The sequence below is a fragment of the Myiozetetes cayanensis genome, unplaced genomic scaffold, assembly GCF_022539395.1.
Source record: "Myiozetetes cayanensis isolate MyiCay16 unplaced genomic scaffold, myiCay2020 scf30, whole genome shotgun sequence".
In the NCBI taxonomy this organism is placed as follows: Eukaryota; Metazoa; Chordata; class Aves; order Passeriformes; family Tyrannidae; genus Myiozetetes; species Myiozetetes cayanensis.
This window is the reverse complement of record NW_026087522.1, coordinates 5,865,195-5,882,210: the sequence shown is the minus strand read 5'-3', so window position 1 is coordinate 5,882,210 and position 17,016 is coordinate 5,865,195.

Sequence of the window (17,016 nt, the reverse complement as noted above, 5' to 3'; positions counted from 1 at the left end):
CAGAACATGAACCTGCCTCTCCTCAAGCAAAGTCTGGTGTTTGGCCACAGAAATCTCAGGAAACAGCTTTTCCAATCCAGTGTGTTCATCTTTGTTGCAATCTGTTCAGGCAGAGCCATCCACAGCTACTGCCTGGCAGGAGGGTCTCATTCTGCTGCAGAGCAGCAGTACTCTTCATTTTTTAAGATGAAAAGGCTTTTATGCAGTCTTTCTGAATAACAAGCTCCCATGTCACAAGCTTTTGTCATCATCCAGGTTAGCCTTTGAGAAGCCAAATGCTTTTCCCATTGTCTTTGTAGGTAAAACAAAAGGAAGTGCCACCTTTCTACAACCTCTGGAAGAAAAGGCTGCTGAGGTGCTGCTCAAGTGACATTTCAGATCACAGCTTCTTACAAGCCTGGCTCCCTGGTGGTTCAGGAGCTGTGCATCTGATCAAGGCCTCTGCAGCCTCAGATTAATACTGTCAAACATAATGATGGGACTCAACAGGGCTGAGCTGCATCAAGCTGAGTCCAAGCCAGGAGATGACTGTGCCTGTCTTATGGTGGTCTTTTTGCAGTTTATGTGTCATTTAAAAATGCTCTATTCAAATCCTGTTTCTTCCACAGTCCTCTCTTAGCAGGACAAATGGGCCCTGGCTCCTTTGGGCACATCCAGGGCTGTGTGTGCATCCATGTTACAAAGGTATTTGCACCTGGAGTCCTGTCATGACCGGAGTAGAAGGTCTCCTAAGCATCCAGCACATCTCTTAGGTTGGGTCTATTTCCAAGGTAAATGCAAGTATTTGCAGACAAACTGTGAAAAAAAATGCCTTGCCCACTCTGGGAAAGAGAAGAGAGGTCTGGAGGAACATTACAAACTCCTGGCTTGGATGGCAATTCTTGTCTTTTCTAGGGGCTGTACCCCCAGCAGCACTGAGTGATTTCAGTGGTGCATTAACAGCCAGACCAGTAAACCAGCTATTCTCCCCAGCAGGACTTTATTCTGAAGGATCTTTTCTTTTAATTGCTGCCTTTACACTCCTGGTGACATCTTCCTGAGTGAAAAATAGACTGGGAGAAACCTTGGGCCATTATGTGTCCACTGGTGTGTGTTGACTGAAAAGAAAATTTGCACACCTGACCTGACCCTGCTTAACCGTGGGGAAAAACAGTTTGCTCCTCCTTGGGACAGCAGAGCTCTCCTTATGACTCAGAGTAAGGATGAGCAATCCCAGAAAAGGCCCAATCATAATCTGTGCTCCATTAGCACAACTACCAAGGTACCCCAGTCCCTTTTATCACCCGTACCATGGCTACTGGACAACACTCTCAATAAAGGAGAGGAAAAGTCCCACAGGCTTTCCCAAAATGTCATAGAATCATAGAATCACAGAATCGTTTGGGACCTTAAGCTCATCTTGTTCCAACCCCCTGCTATGGGCAGGGACTCCTTCCACTAGCCCAGGTTGTTCCAACCTGGCCCAAACTTCCAGGGATGGGGCAGCCACAGCTTTTCTGGGCAACCTGTGCCAGGGCCTGCCCACCCTCACAGGGAAGGATTTCTTCCTAATATCTAATCAAACCCTGCCCTCTGGCAGTTTAAAACCATTAGCTTTGTTCTATCTCTGTCTGTCCATGTAGTCCCCAGAAGTCCTTCTCCCTCCTTTTTATAAGCCCCATTAAGAAAGGCCACAATGAGGAACCTGAAGCAATGTTTACATAGTTTTTCTCCAAAGAGTTTAGGAGTGTAGAATGTCATTTAGCAATAGCATGGGGAAGGGGGAAGAGAGAAAGAAAGCACTGTTCATACAATCGTGGAATATCCTGAGTTGGAAGGGACCCACAAGGATCATCAGGTCCAGCTTCCTCTTGGCTTGGTATGTCATGGCTTGGATCAGCTCCTGCCCTGGTCAGATCAATGTGTGTCCTCTGAGCTTGGGGGGTTAAAAAACCCAATAATCTCTAAATCCTTTAGTTCAGTTTCTAAATTCCACCCCCCCTTCAGCCCACCTGTGGAATCAGCTCACAGAGAGATGTGGACAAGCCGATTCTTTGCTCCCTAAATCTTAAGGAGCAATGACTGGGCCATATGTATTTCCCTGCTTATCCCTGTGTGACTTGGAGTTCAACACGTAATGGTGGAGGAGCCTTTGTTTGAAAGGTTTTCTCATGATTTGACTTCAAAGAAAGGTTTTTTTCACTTGGAGTTTTTGGCAACTCTCTTGAATATTTTTAGATTATCGTGAGATCCTGTAAGTGCCTCCAACAGCAACAGGTTTGATCTCTTCTCCTGCGATACAGTCTGAACAAATAATCTCTGATCTTAGTGCATGTGGCATATCAAAGTGATTTGGCCTGGTCTGTGCAATATATTCTCTAATAATCTCCCCCTTACCTGTAAACTAGATGAAAAAGCATACACAAACACCCCAACTGTTTGATGTTTTTCCTCTGAATCAAAAAGACCTGTCTCCATGGTCCTATTATCTCCTCTTATTAAGTATGTTTTCATGCTGTGCTTTTTTTTTTTTTTTTGTGCCCACAGTCAATAACAATTTAAATGATACTCTTTGATGACCTTTGTTCACATCATTTATTTCCATCTCCTTATCTGATTTTGCCAACAGGACCTAATTTGAAAGAGGCTGCAGTTCAGCAGCAGGAGGGATTTAAACACTGTTAAGACTGACATTTTCCCTCATCTCACATCCCATGGGGTACCTGATTGCAAATTTATAATACACCAGAGGTCTTGCCATCAGAAGATACAGACTTACAGTAACAGCAACTAATTTAAAAAAGATCTCCTGCGCATCAGTGTCTGGGGCTGGTTTACACAGACTAATTAATCCTTATTTGACCTGAATTAACTCTTAATCTGTGTGAAATGAGAGAGCTTTACTGGGATACAGAAAATTTTAAAAGATGGAAAATCCTTTCAGAACAGGAGGTTTCTGCAGCTGAGTGACTTGTAGATTAAAATCCTTGCTGGCTGCTGCTGTGGAAAATTAGCCACTTCATTTTTTCCCTCTTCCCACCCCCATGTTACTAATCAGAAGGGAGAGGGCCAGGAGAATTTTTGCTGCCAGCAGTTACTGTCCCTTGGTAAGAAGAGCAGAACAGTCAGCCCTGCTGTTTCCCACTTATATCTTGGGTTTATCAAAGAAGTCAGAAAGATGGCATGAGGGAGAAAGCTCATTTTGGAGCAGATCTTCCTCTTGACACCCTCAGGCTGCACAGTCTCCAGGTGGGATGTGGCTTCTCTGCTCCTTGGGAGCTCCTTGGCAAGGGCTGCAGACATGAGCACTGGGGGAATACAGAGGAACCACAGTAGATTCTTCCCAGGAGCCACTCAAAGGTGGGGAGGTGTCCCCACTCCATATCCCTGGGACTGGGGAACCTGCCCCCCCAGGACAGGAGACTTGTACAGTTGGAAAAAAACAACTTTCAGGCTCAAAAGTTCATCTGTCAGGTTTGATAAAGGACAAGCCTGAACTGGTGTCCTCTCATGCCTGAGGACTCTGCCAGAGCACAAGGGGAGCAAATGGATCATCCAAGAATATGAAGGGATCAACACATCCCTGGCCACAGCACACCCTGATGCAGGGATCTTCTGGGTTGGAGACCAGAGCTGGAGACAGGAAATGTGAGTGAACTTTCACTGCTGAGCCCTGGGGCATCTTCATCAATGTTCATGGGCATGTTAAGGGCTAGCCAGCACTTTGGGAAGCTATGGAAACACATGAATGGCTGGAGAAGGTTGAACTTGTACATGTAACCTGGTGTTCTGCTTAGATTTTTTGGCACGTTGTGCCAAATGCTCCAGCTCGTAGAAATTGAGGCTCTCTCAGAGCTCACCCCTGCTTTGCCCTTGTCTGTATTTCACTGTGCAAAGATAGTCAAGAGATGCTTGAGGGAGGTCAGTAGACTGTCTGTAACATGGCAATGAGCCCATCAGGCCAGGTGGGAATATCTGCCAGTGCCAGGAGGGCAGGAATTTACCCTTCTCTGTTCTTGGCACCTTTCCCCCTACCCCCCCAGCCCAGCTTTAGTATTACTCTATTTGAAACTCTAACTAATAAAGGACCACCACACCATATCTAAATAACTAAAACAAAGTGTAGGATCCTCATCTCTAATTCCTGAAGTATCCAAAGTCACTCAGATACCTGAGGAGGAAGCATGGTGTGAGCCTGTCACAAATCAGTGTTTTAAGTTTGCTTAAAGAATCACTGGCAACAATATCAAGAAAAGCAGATTTGACATAAAAATGGAAGCACAACAAAGTTCATTGGCAGGGTTCACTCACTTAATAGGTAGTTAAAGCACGGAGAAAAAGCAAACTAAAATCTAAAATTAATCAATACAAAACCAGAATCTGCACAAAAATTATCTACATGCAGCCTGGGGGTGGGGCTGGGGAGTGGAGTAAAGGGTAAGGATAGTTAGGGTCAGAGAAAAAAAAAGTAAGGGAGAGCCTTTGAGCCATTGAGGCACAATATTCAGTTTAGGCCTAAAGGTTTAACAGTGCTTAAATTTAAAAGCACTTAATCGATAGTTTAAGTTAAACAACTTAACAAAGGATTCAACAGAATTTACTGTAGTGCAACAGTAACTCACAGGCCTGACTTACAAATCTAAACTACTTAAGAGTCCAGCAGAGGAATATTCATGTACATTTACTGTGCCATATTCACACTTGCACAGACCTCAAGAGTCTGTACAAGGTACCTGTGGAAAATGCCCTCAAGGTCTGGGAAGGACTCTTCTGGGTGCCTTTGCCCCTTCTCAGCGGGTGAAGGTTCGAGGAGTGGGGGGATCAGCCCAGGCTCCATCATCGTTGTTCAGCAGGATCCTCCAAGATTTACTCATGGGAATTTTCCATCCCATGAGTAAATTCAGGGTGGTAACTTGCTTTGAAAGCTCAGTAACAAAAAGGTTTCTTCCCTTTGGTTGTTATTCAGGCAAGAAAAATAATTCTGCAAGGCTGAAATATTAAAAGCCAGGAGCCCTTCAGACAGCACCAGTTCCTGGGAGCAGCCGGTGTTTCTGATCAGCACTGGAGGAGCTCAGTCCAGGTGCTGCTCGTCAAGGCCAAGGCCTAATGAGCATTTCTGAGGTCATATTGTGGGCTGAGGGGTTTGGGGAGTAAGGATGGACCCTTACAGAGCCCCAGCCCCCTGTACAGGAGGACTTCCTGCCATCCCTGTAAATGCCATTATTATTGCATTAAGTGTCCCCTGCCCCAGCCACAGGGAGAGGCTCAGAAGATGCTACCACATCACACAGCATAAATGTCACCCTCTCCAATCAGTGAGCTGTTGAAGGCTTGAGGTAACCATTTAAAGGTTATCTGGTGCTGCTGGTATCTCTATTTTCAATTGCCCCCACTTGTTGGCTTGGAAGTCTTTAGTATGGAAAATAAATCATAGCTCAATGTGCTGCTCCATCCTTCAGTAATCCCTGATGTGACAGTCTCAGAACATCACACGATTATAGGAATAAGGGTGTACTTATAAAATGTTTACCATTTCCCAGTCGAATCTTTGACCTCAGACTGCATTAACGTTGTGCCATTTTTAGGTCCAAGGTCACTCTCTGTCTTGCAACATATCATCATTTTAATGCCTGATTTACACTCTGAATTATGGTAATTTATTTTAATAGTGTGATTTGACCTTTCCAGTATTTCTTATTTTTATTGGCTAGATTGCATCCCTTTCCCCAGAGGTTGGTGGGACTTTGGGGGTACAGGAGGAGGTGAACGAGCCTATGAAAGCACACAATGCTGAAAAGGGAAAAACTCCAGAACATCCGGCTAATCCAGGGGCTGGGGAACACGTGGAAATTTAAATGCGATATTTGTGACAACCCCCATGCCAGGAACAGAACTGATGTGGTGTCAGCCTCACAGATGAAAGGGCATCTTCAGGAACGGTTGGACCGATGTCCACGAGCATCCACATGCAGAGCAGAGCTCTGGAAAGGCTGGTTGTGCTCCAGAGTGCCAGCCCACCTCGCACCAGCACAGGGGCTGCAGGCACAGCTGGGAGCTGGTATTTCTGGGGCCAGCACAGTGCAGTGCTCTTGAGAGTGGATGAGCTTGTTTTTAGAAGAAATGAACTTTGGGAATTAAATGTGCCCTGATGAGGGAGTAGAAATGTAAAAGGCCAAGATGGAAAGTGCAAATATAATCCTCACTGTTTCCCTCTCTTTTGCCCTCTGCCCAGGAACACTGCTTCTCTAAGGTAGGATTTGCAGGCGTGAGAAAAGAAAGTGATAGCTTCCTAGTGGGGAAAAAAAAAAGCAAGAAAGAAACCCCAGAAACACTAAAATAATCCCCTACAACAAAAAGCTTTGATAAAACAAAGCTGAGCCTGAGGGTGATGCTACTTTTTCACCCTGTTCTCCAGTACTGAGTTTGTTCCAGAGGACGCAGCCTTTCCTTTCAGGTTTGAAGTGGATTGTTTATTCTCTTAAGGACTGCCCTTCGGCATTCCTTTTGAAATAAGTACTCGTGCCTGGCTCTGGAAAGCAACAGCAGGAGCACAAAGCCAGCTCTCCTGATGGCCCTGCTGCCTCCACGGGAGCAGCATCTTCAGGGTTTGCTCTCACGGAGTGGGAAGGCACTGCTGAGCTGGGCTGGGGCTCCGGCCCTCCAAGAGGCATTTTGAAACTTGTTGGCAAGGGCTCAGACAAATATGAATCTAATCCTACCCCAGAGGGGTGGTGGCTGCTGGTACAAAGCTTTGATGGGAAGTAAGTATAGAAAAATACTGTGTATATAATATTATATATATATGCAAACTATATATACTTATCTATATAGACAAATAATTTTTATATAAATTATATCTATAGAAAAATATATAGAAAAATTACATCTAAATAGATATATATGTGTGTGGATGTGTGTGTATATATACAAGTATAGAAAAGTATAGAAAATACTTCTCTCCTGTGAAGATGGGAGCTGGGATTGTCTGCTGGGAGTAGAAAAGGCTTCGGGGAGACTTTAGAGCCCCTTTCAGTGCCTAAAGGGGCTCCAGGAGAGCCAAAGAGAGACTTGGGACAAGGGATGGAGGGACAAGACAACGGGGAACAGCTTCAAACTGGCAGAAGATGGATTTAGATTGGATATTGGGAAGAACTTGTTCCCTGTGAGGGTGGGCAGGCCCTGGCACAGGTTGCCCAGAGCAGCTGTGGCTGCCCCATCCCTGGAAGTGTCCAAGGCCAGGTTGGTGAGTGTTTGGAGGAACCTGGGCTGGTGGAAGGTGCCCCTGCCCAGGGCAGGGGTGTTTGAACTGGATGAGCTTTAAGGTCCCTCCAATCCAAACCATTCTATAAAAATAAAGAAGCAAAGCAGGTGCTGAGAATCTCTGGCCCTGAAAGTGAGGGAAAGGTTTAGGATAGGGTGGGACTGGACTCTTCCAGTACCTTCCTTGGACACTTTTGTCACACTAATCATGAATTACAGGAGCATGATTTTTGTCCAAAACTAATAAATGTGCCTGGAGAAGTCCTGATGCCAGCTTGGTGCTGCTGGAAGAAGCAGGCTGAGGGAGGGAGTGCCTCAGCCAGGCACTGCTCACCCCGAGGCAGCAGATGTAGGCCAGTGTGATGGATTAACAATGACACTAAGGGAGACCATAACATGTACATTGTGCATCCATGAAATTGTATTTTCAGGTGATTTGTTTTCTCTTGAGCCATCCAACTCATCTCCTCCGAAGAGTTAATTTATGGTGTTTACCCAAAGTGATGGGTCCAGGGCAGGAGATGGGGTGGAATTTCCTGGTAAAAGGTCTCCCTTCAGCTTTAGCTGGTGGACACACAATTCCTCTAGCTCTGTGTCTGCACCAGGTGTTTTATAACAGGCAAACATCCATCATTTCCAATTAATCCCAAAGGCCATTTCCATTACCCTTTGGTTCAGTTGACTAGAAATAACAAAGCTTCCCAGTGCTGAGCTTCAGTACAATACTCTGAGTATCTCCTATGAGATGACTTACTCCTAATACCAGTGAGCACTTTGTACCTCACAGACAATGTTTTATTTCATTGTCTCTAATGGGATTGTACTCCCAGAGGCTGAGTTTGTCCCCTGGTTTTTCCCAGCAAGCTTACACTCCACAGTTACACAGGACCTGGGCTTTGGCTGAACCATTCTACAAGTCATGCCCCAAGTTACAACACTGGTAGGAGTTAAGTGCCTCTGAGATTCTGACCCTATGCCAAATGTGGTTAAAACTGCCCACAACTCATCTGTTCTAAGGAGCACTGGTACCTATGGGCACACCTGGATGTCTCTTAAAGTGTGAAGAAACATTTTAAAAATTGTCTTAATTGTGACACTGAAGCCCTTGAAGAGGTTTGTCCTCCTAGAGAAAGGTTTTTTCTGCCCTATAGAGCATGTTTTGGGGATTGCACTGCGTAACTGCCTATCCCAGGAAGGAAAGGCAGCTTAGTGGGGCTGATGGGACTCAGGGTCTGAGTTTTTCCACCAATTTCCTTGATGACTTGAGACAAGTTTCCTTCATTTTGATGCTCATTCACCTTAACTGCAGCCAGGTCAACAACAGCAGGCTGGGATTTGATAAGGTCACTCATGTTTGCACAGGTCCCATGGGGCCCTGATTTGGGACTTTATGTGAAATTTGCTGGTTTAAAAAAAAGGCAACTGGGAGTTTTCATACAGACTGGTCCTAATCACTGTCCCCAAAGCTGGCCAGTCCATATCTAAGGGGTGATAGTTAAAATACAGTACATGCTTACCGTAATTGTGAGCTGCCTGTTGGAAGGGAAGCTAAACCAGAGGTAGGTATTCCCAAGTTTTCAGCTTTCCAACCCACATGTAGTGTGATTTTATTGTACATTTTCAATCCATTCAGCCAGTTCTACAGAGATAGAGCCAGAAATGCACATGCTTTGTACACACAAGCACCTTCATTAGTTTGATATGCAAATGGTTACTTAGAAATGCCACTATCTGCAGTGAGTGCTTTCAAACAACTCCACACAGAGGCATCAAGCTCTGCAAACACAGTGTGTACACTGGGACCTTTGAAAACAGCTCCTTTTAAGTTGCCACTGACATTCTGTTTCTGAACTGGGATTTTGCACAAATATTTTGAAATCATTGTTTTAACATTTTCACGCTTGCTTTTCAAGTAGATCATCCTCTGTGATCACAGACAATGGGAACAATCGTTCAGTGGTCTCTTACTCTAATCGAGTCAATTTGCTTTGCTGGGATTTCCCTCTCCCCTGTATTCAGTGTTCAGGACCAAACAGAGTGAAGCGGATCTAATTAACTTCTCTCAAGGGTATTGACTGTCTGCAAAGGCAGAGGAAAGCAATGAGGAATACATTATGAGAGACTATTCATTGCCAACTCGCACACAGGAGCACATCTTCCTCTTGCAAAACCAAGGTTTAAATAAATTTCCTTATTTGATTGTATTTCCTGTTGCATAGAGGCACCAGGGGCTATGTGAATTCCTGCTGGTTCTGGAGACAGAGAGTTAAAAGGAAATAAAGCAAAAGTGCTTCATATAAACAGTGGAAATTAGAAATTCCTAATTAGCCTTCATTCATTAGGAGGATGAAAAGTGAAATGTACTGTAGGTCGGTGTGTTATCTGCTCTCCTTTAAGGTGTACCCACAGACAGATACAGAAGCTGAGCCTGACTGCAGACCAGGTGCTGCCTTCACTCCCTGGAACACTATGGGAACAGGGAGGACTTCACATCCATGCAAGGCAAGTCCAAAGTTTGGAAAACCATGTGAACACAAGAAGCTGGTGCAGTGCTGGGTCTGGCAGGGACCTGCTGCAGCGATGGCAGTGGGTGCAGGGGGTTGGGCTGGCTGGGTGGGCTGCCATCCCCACCAGTGCATCTAGAGAGAGTGACAAGGATTTTCAGCTGCTTGCTTTGAGTGTGGCTAAAGACCAAAAGCTCATATTGGCATAATTTAAAGGATAACACCCAAACTCAGTGCCTTGATTTCCCCAATGGAAACCATAGAGTGAGTTGCTCTCTAGAAACTGATATCAGCAGGACAGGCAGTAGTGCCCATCTGTGTGGTAAGAACATCTCAGGACAGATGGATCGTACCTGTGTGAGGCACACAGCACCCCAGGGAGATGGCAGCAGCCTTCTTCTCTGAGAGAGGATTTGCCAGAGAATTTCCTGTGAAAATGCCCATAAAGGTGCCACAGGCATTGTCACCTTGGGCTAATAGGAATCCGTGTTTGTAACTGAAAGTCACTGTCAGCCACTGACACAGACTCAAAAGGACTTTCCTGGTATCCCTGAAATTCTGTGGGAATGTTTTCTTGCAGGATGTGCAGGTTCCTCCAGCTGTAGCACTGTCACAGGCTCACCTCTGCTTTGAAGATCTGGACCTCTTGAGGCAGGGAGGAGCAGAAGGAAGCTGAAATAGGGTTACTGTGAACCTTTACATCTCTCTCACATCTCTTTCCTCCAAAGCATTAAATAGTTAGCTGTGACCATTGTACCAAGATGAGATAAATGACCGTGGTGTGTCAGTCTGGCCAAGGCAACCTGAGAGAATCTGGGAGCTGTTTTCAGATGTCAGAAGTTAACAAGGCACCAGCTCTCCTGCTAAATTGAAATCTTTTCTGAACGTCCCCACTTCTGACACAATCTGTTGATTGTCATCTTTATTATACCCTGTGCAAATAAATACATAATAGCATCTTGTCAAAATGTATTGCCATTCAAATTGTACCCATAATCTGGATGTCTAACCCAATCTCAGTGCTTCCTAACAAATATATTTCCCTACCAATTTCTGCAGGACGAGAACCCTGGTCTTGCAATTTATTCAGCGGTAGGACTGAGAGGGGGGAGAGGATCAGGGGTGGGGAAGGAAGAGGGAAGAGACACTGTCAGCACCTGCATCAGCACAACATCAATGCAGATTACAAGAGACATTAAAGAGCAGAATAACCCTCTTCCAGACACAGCTGTGAGCAGCATCAACGCTCCCAAAATATTTTGCTGGTGCAGCATCACCTGTTTGATAGCAGGATGTTCTGCAAGCCTCTAAACTTCCTTGTGTCTTAACACCTTCTCTTAGGAAGGCCAGGCTGGTTGCTAGGGAGCTTCAGCATTGCTATATGCATTACAGAGGCTTGTGGGGGCTCTCAGTGCCTCCAGCCCCCTCAGCTCTGCTGGGTGCTGTCCTGCTCTGCAGCCCCCTTGGGATACTCCAAAAATAAACATGGGCTGTTTGCTCAGGCAGTGGGAAAGCAAGAAACACTCCCACTGGGATATGGGGAGCAGTGATGAACTGAGGTGGCTGCCTGGTGTTACACTGGAGAGTGTTTCAGTGAGGTGCCCCAAGGCAGACCCTGCCCTGGCCAGCTTTGCCCCCCAAGAGCCCTTGGCACTGCCTGAGGTGGTACAACACCAAGATGTCAGCACTGGATCACCAAACCAAGGTGGGGAAAGCAAGGTTTTCCTCAAAGGATAAAGACAAATAGTAACAAATCACCCCCAGTACCTTTCCTAAACAAATACAAAGCATGTTTGCTGTCAGTGAAGTGTTTTATGGTTCCCTCCTCATTCCTGCTGGTTTGATATTCTGTGATAGATTTGCAGCTCAACCTGATGAGCTGGCTGTCGGACAGCCCTGGGAGTGAGTGACCAGGCAGGCTGACTTGAGACCCTGCGATGGTTTAGCAAGAGCAGTGACTGGTGCTGGGGTGGAGCACTGAGAAAGGTGAATATAATGAAGGGGAAGCATGAAGCAGCTGCTGTGGTCTCTTCCTCTCTGCTGGGGTGAAGGGATTCATGTGTGTTAACAGGAGCAGCTGCTCACACCAGCACTTGTTTACACCCTGTTTTGCCTCTCTTCACATGAGTGGTGCTAAATTAAGGTACCTATAGCAGTAATAGTTATTAAATGCAATAATTACCTGTATGCTAAAGTATGCCCTGTTTACATTCCAGTATATTCAGTTCAATATGTTGTGTCACCGTACTTAATAAATAGAGGAAAAGGTGGTTTACAGGCCAGGGCTGTGCTTTTATCAGCTTTCTGCTGCAGTTATCAATGAAATCATTAAATAATGAATGGATTGGGTCAGCTCTATTAAATGATAATTTTCAGTCCCATATGTCCTGTAATTTCTGCTGTGGGTGCTGCGTGTTCTCCTCTCTCCACATGCACCAGAGCTGGAGGAGGGGCTGGGTGAAGCCAGAGTCTGCTGCATGGCAGAGCAAGGGCTTGGGATTTTCCATCAGTGACCTTCTCCATACCTGGGCAGCAAGAAGAGCTGTAGCCCCACTCCATTTTAATAAGAGTTTTGTCCCCAGCTACTCTTTGGATGCCTTTTTTCCCTATAGGAACCTAAATTCCAACTCCAGAAAAAGCACCCTGGAGAATTGTATCTCACAGAATCCCAGAATGGTTTGGCTTGGAAGGGACTTTAATGATCATTTCGTTCCCACCCCCTGTCACGGGCAGGGACACCTTCCACTAGCCCAGCTTGCTCCAAGCCCCATCCAACCTGGCCTTGGACACTTCCAGGGATGGGGCAGCCACAGCTTCTCTGGGCAACCTGTGCCAGGGCCTGCTCACCCTCACAGGGAACAATTTCTTCCCAATATCCCATCTAAACCTACACTTCTTCCTTTGTTGCCACTAAATGCAATGAGGTTTTGGGAGAGCAGTTCAACATGTGGATTTGTTGTGAATGTTTTATAAGATGTTTGGCCTTTCCTTGCTTCACATACCATTTTGGGTGAAGCAAGATGAGCAGGACTCACAGAAGGGATATAAGGAGAAATCAGTGTTTCCATGACATTACTGTAGGGTGGCACTGCACATGGCTGGAGGGAGGTGCACTGCCCCAAGATTAACAAACTAAATGTGTCCCAGGCTGCTCCAAGGCACAAAAGCTGCTGTGCAAGGGCCCAAGTTTGTGTCTGCAGCCTGTGAAAAAGGGTGGTGGGTGCAGCATTCCTGGTGGGAAAAAGCCCTGTGAGCTGCCAGCTCCAAGTGTGCCAAGTTTGTGGGAGCACACTGGGCAGTGCAGCTGCACCAGGCATGGCGTGAGCAGCTTCACCAGAGACACAGCTGAGCCCTCCTGAGCGCTCAGGGACATTCCCATCCCCACTCACCTACTGCTGAAAGGGCCTTGAGGGCACAAACTGAGGGAAATTTGGGCACCAAACTCCTCTGGTCCTTTAAGCTTCCCCAGCTTCACAGCCACCATCAGACAAACTTCCCTGTGGCTTGGTCCATGATCAGTACATAGCTGATGCAGCAAAACCTGTCTGGCAGGAGACTAGTTCACCAAAGGTACATTTTAGAGTGCAAAACACTAATTTTTAGGACAATCTTACTCCTCAAGAATCCCATCATCTCCTGCTGGGTGAGTGAGAGCAGTGCCTGGCTCTTGCTGGGCTGGCTTACCTGTACATCGTGCTGCTGTTTCCACCCCCCAGTGCTATGGGCGTGACTAGGCAGGGGCAAAGGTGCTTCTTGAAAAGCAAGTCTCTCAGTCCTATGCCCAGGAAAAGCTTCACTAATTAAGCTGCAGTTGGCCACAGAGAGGGTATTTTTCCTGGCAATTAGATGACTGAGGGCCAGAGGCAAAGCTGAAGGTATTTGATCCAGTAAGATGCTAACTGCCAGGAAATATCCTAACAAGACAGTGTTATATGAGATCATGTAATATGCTTAATAAAACATTCCTCAGGCACTGGAAAGGCGTGGAGACAACATGTAACTGTTTCTATGTCTCATACAGCTGGGTGGGCAAAGAGAGCAGGAGGTGCAGGGCACTGCACCCCTCAGTCCCTCAGGCTGGACACGCTGCATAAACCAGCACATTTCCATTCGGAGCAGCAGGGAGTTAGGCCAAAGGAAACCGGTGTTTATTCAGCCTCTTAACACCTGGAAGTCCATGAAAGTGTTGTTTTTGATGCCAAAACCAGGGTGTACTCGAGCAGAAAAGGGTCTGCTCTTGCAATTGGTGCTGTTTGCTGCACTTTGCTATCTACACTCTGTCCCTGCTGTGATGGCAACAGGGTGTTTTGTTGTTGCTAATTTTAGAGAGCAAAACAAAAAAGTACTTTGCAATCTACCGATGATTAATGCTGAGTTAGCCTAGGACTATAATCTCTAACAGGGACTCTAAGCCAGGGTTTAAGGAACTGGGCTACAATCACAATACAATTCAGTAGGAAAATTCCTGAGTTAGCTCAGGCTTGCAGAGGAACTCGCTGTCCTTTTTGTGGGGAAAAAGAACTGAATTCAAGCTTTTCCCAAATATTTTCTTTAACCCTGATACCTCCCCTTCCCTGCCTGTAAAATAAGATTAAACCCCCACTTTCTACTTCCAAGCTTTGCTCCCTTCCTCTGTTCAGAGTGCAGACCCATGAGAGGAGGAGTCTGGGTCTGGGTGCTGATCTCCCCCTGTGTGCTGCACCATCCAGGCTGGAGCCAAACCAGCAGTTCCCTGTGACTACTGCAGACAATAGCAGTGCTGGTGTGAAACCCCCATCATGCCAGAATTAATGGCTCTCTTAATAAAGCAAGTGAGATCATCACTCTTGGCTTAATTTTTCCTTTTTATTGCCTTTTACATGTAGAAGTAATGATCAGCTGCTTAAATATCTCTAAGGCCAACACTTAAGGACATGTTCAAATCTCTCCCTCTCTAATGAATGGCAGTGTCATTTCAGAGGGAGCTTTAGCATGTCCCTGGACCAAAAGGAGAGGTTCCTTGTTGGACTGACACCACCATCCTTCAAGACTCCTGAAATGAGTCCCATTAAAACAGGGAGATGCAGCAGTCCTGTGACTGGGTGCTCAGGGCAGGCTCAGGTCAGAGAGCACATGCAGGACTGAAGATGAAGTTGTCCATGCCTGTCTATGCAACCCATGTTAAAATAGGACCTTCACAAAGTCCCAGACACAGCTTAAGAGGTTCCTTGGACTTCCTAATAATCTTTCAAGAGAAGTCATGAGATGAGGGACCGAAGGCTTTGTTTCCCCTTGTTCCTCAGAGGGATTCCTAGACATTTTAGGGTGTCCATTGACCCACTCTACCCCATAATGAGCATCAGAATCAGTCTCAGATGTTATTGAAATATCACTTACATATACAAGAACCTCAATATAAATGAGGTTTGAGGTGTTTCTAATTCCTAAGGGCCTGTATCACTTAAAATACTAATTTTTAGGCTCTAAAGCACTTCTCAAACCCATCTCACTCCCTCAGGTATCACTCACGAGCAGAATAAAAAGACTTCCAGATGCCCAGCTGTACTTGTACTAGACTCACCAGCAAAATTATGGTTTAAGTGGATAGATAAGATTAAGCCCCTCACTTGACCCCCTCTATTTTTTATAAAGTATATGCCAAGTACAGGATATGCTGACCCTGAACCTGCTGCCCTGAAGGGGCTCCTGCTCATGGCTCCATCCCAACACCCACAGAAGGAGAATAACAGAATCATGGAATGTCTTGAGTTGGAAAGGACTCCTAAGGATCATCTGACCCTGCACAAGACAACCCCAAAAATCATACCATGTGCCTGAGAGCATTGTCCAAACACTTCCTGAGCTCTGGCAGGTTTGGTGTGGGCTGCTGTGGGAAACCCCAGAGTGAGTGCTGCGCTGAAATGCTGAAAGGTTTGTAGCATTATTGTCAGTGCACTGAGTTCTTCCTCCTGCTCTATGAAAAATTGATTTACTGGAGCTGTAAAGAATTTGCAATGTACTCACATACGTGTAATTGGTTCGAGTACTTGCTGAGAGACACAGCAGCCTGTCTGGCACTGCCCTGCCACGTGCCTGTGCTCTCAGGAGCGGGTGCAGGGGAGGAGGTTGCTCTGTTAGGAATAAAGTGAAAGAGCCATAGAATCACAGAATGCATTGGGTTGGAAGGGACCTCAAAAACCATCTCGTTCCAACCACCCTGCCATGGGCTCTAAGTTGCTCCGAGCCCCATCCAGCCTGCTCAGAGTCTGCCCATTGCTTTGCAGCAGCACAGATAAGACATTAATCGCTTTCCTTTCTCCACCTACCATTAATCTGAACGTGCATGAATTGTAATTAAGCTCATTTAGGGCAGGGCACAGTATCTAAAACACTAATATCAGCAATAGAGTCACCCAGATTAGCTCCACTTGTCAAAATGATGGTATAGGTGGACAGTGTGTTTCACACAGCTCAAATCATGAGTGAGCAGTGCAGAGTTCAGATGCTCCTGTGACATGACAACCCAGGACACAGCTCTTCTCCAGAACCTCTGCAGAAGGTCTGGAAACCTTGTGGTGGCTTCAATGAAGCCACATGTTATGTTAAACCATCTAGCAGAGCTTTTCTGCTGGACAGGAACTGTTTGACTCCAGCCCCACTGTGGCAGCTCATGTGAACCTCCTGTGCTCAGGTGATGGGGCCTTGAACAGGAACCAGGAAAGGCTTAAAACCAGGAGTGTCTCTGAACAACAATTAGGTCTAGTTGAGGAAGTCCCTGCTCACTGCAGAGGGGTTAGATGAACTTTAAAGGTCCCTTCCAACCCAAACCTTTCTATGGTTGTTTGGGAGGGTAAAGGAGTGGCTGAAACCCTCCCCTCCTTCCCTTCTTCTGCAGTGAGGGCTGCCTGCATCCACACTGCAAGGCTGATGTATCCCAGCTGGGTCCCTGCTCCGTGCCAAGTCACCCTGTGCATGCAGGGGCTGTGGGGTTGGGATTTTGGGACATCTGGCAGCCCATGCTGTGCGACATCTGGAAAACCAAGAACTTGCCAGCCCAAGTGGGACTCGGCAGGTCTGGGGTTTGACTTCTTGTCTGAGACATTTCGGGACGAGGTCTGGGAGGGGGTAATCCTTCCCTCCTCTGCTTTTGTAATCGTGTTGGTGCGTTTGCTGGGGCTGTGCTGGCTGAAGTGCTGACACTTTGGGAAGGCTACATTCTTCTAGGAGGAAGCACTGGGAAAGTAGTTACATCTGTGAAGCCTCCAGCCTCTCTTAGCTGCCAAAATTGTAAAAA